The following is a 538-nucleotide window of genomic DNA, read 5'->3' as shown; positions in this document are numbered from 1 at the left end:
TACTTTGCTTTGCCCGCCGCTACACGCGTGAATAATGACCAACAAGCTAAAACTTAACGCAAATGTGCAAAATAATAAAACGTGATAAATATATGTCGCGGCCGTGAATTTTCTTTTGCACGCCGTGCAAAAAAAAATTTAAAAAGGGAATGCAACACGAGGACTTCCCAGGAGGTCACCCATCCTAGTACTACTCTCGCCCAAGCACGCTTAACTTCGGAGTTCTGATGGAATCCGGTGCTTTAGTGCTGGTATGATCGCCGCTACACGCGTGAATAATGACCAACGAGCTAAAACTTACCGCAAACGTGCAAAATAATAAAACGTGGTAAATATATGTCGCGGCCGTGAGTTTTCTTTTGCACGCCGTGCAAAAAAAATTTAAAAAAGGAATGCAACACGAGGACTTCCACTTCGGAGTTCTGATGGGATCCGGTGCTTTAGTGCTGGTATGATCACATCCGACATGTTACCCCCGTCTTCGTCCCTTATGCTTGCCCCTCGCAGCTCCACTACAAAGACGATTGTACTTTGCTTT

At 45.0% G+C, this 538-nt stretch overlaps 1 non-coding gene across 1 annotated transcript; it reads right to left on the bottom strand.

Annotated features, from left to right (window-relative positions):
• Positions 1 to 146: 146 nt before the first annotated feature.
• On the bottom strand, positions 147 to 265 carry LOC119347265. The gene has a single exon (XR_005168232.1). It is a non-coding gene; the product is annotated as a 5S ribosomal RNA (ribosomal RNA).
• Between the last annotated feature and the right edge of the window lie 273 nt (positions 266 to 538).

Source organism: Triticum dicoccoides, unplaced genomic scaffold (genome assembly GCF_002162155.2).
Source record: "Triticum dicoccoides isolate Atlit2015 ecotype Zavitan unplaced genomic scaffold, WEW_v2.0 scaffold61879, whole genome shotgun sequence".
Lineage (NCBI taxonomy): Eukaryota > Viridiplantae > Streptophyta > Magnoliopsida > Poales > Poaceae > Triticum > Triticum dicoccoides.
This window is presented reverse-complemented; position numbering and strand designations above follow the sequence as displayed.